Here is a 755-nt window from a genome sequence, read left to right as displayed (position 1 = left end):
CCCCCCCCCCGCATCGCCCGCCCGACGGCAAGCAGGCGCGCACAACGAGGACGCATCGCCCCGGCCCTGTCCGGGCGCGTGTCCCCTGGGCCTGGCTGGGGCGGAAGGCGCCCGCCGGCCGGGCCCCCACACCCAAGGGCGGGGCGGGGGCCGAACAGAGATCGGCCAGCCCAAGGCGCCCCAGCTGGCCACGTTGTTTGCCGGCGCCGCGAATGGTGTTTTCTCTATCATGTGTGTGTCACGCGCATTCTCGCGGAGAATGGCGCTCCGCCGGCTGCCGGTTGCCGTGGCCGCCGGCCGGCCGGCCAATTCACATGCCAGGCCGCGACCTTGCCTAGACCCCCTCCAGAGGGGGCCGCACCACGGGGCGACACCATCCCGCCAGCAGCGACCCAGGGTTGCGTGCTGGGTCTGGATGATCAGCACCGGACCTCGATGCCAAGAACCCTGCCGCTGGGGGATTCTACTTCCGCGATCGGATGAAGGCCGGCACCGCCCCTCCCCGGGAGGAGCCCGTGTGCGAGTGAAATGGAAGGGAAAAAAATGCCCGCAACATGGGCTGATGAGGCCCGCGTTCCGGGTAGCCACGGGAGGTGGTGCGCCGGCGCGTGGGGCGGCGCCGGAATGGCTGGGCTTCTTTGCGCCGTGGGGCGGCCGGAGGGGGGGGGGGGGATGCGCCCGAGTGGCGCGGCGTCGTCCCAGAGGCGCGCTGGCGTGCCGGGGTCTTCCGGCTAACTCGCTGGGGGGGGACCGCG

Source organism: Fonticula alba (assembly GCF_000388065.1).
Source record: "Fonticula alba strain ATCC 38817 unplaced genomic scaffold supercont2.8, whole genome shotgun sequence".
NCBI lineage: Eukaryota > Rotosphaerida > Fonticulaceae > Fonticula > Fonticula alba.
The sequence above is the reverse complement of the archived record's forward strand: the minus strand, read 5'-3'. Positions refer to the sequence as shown.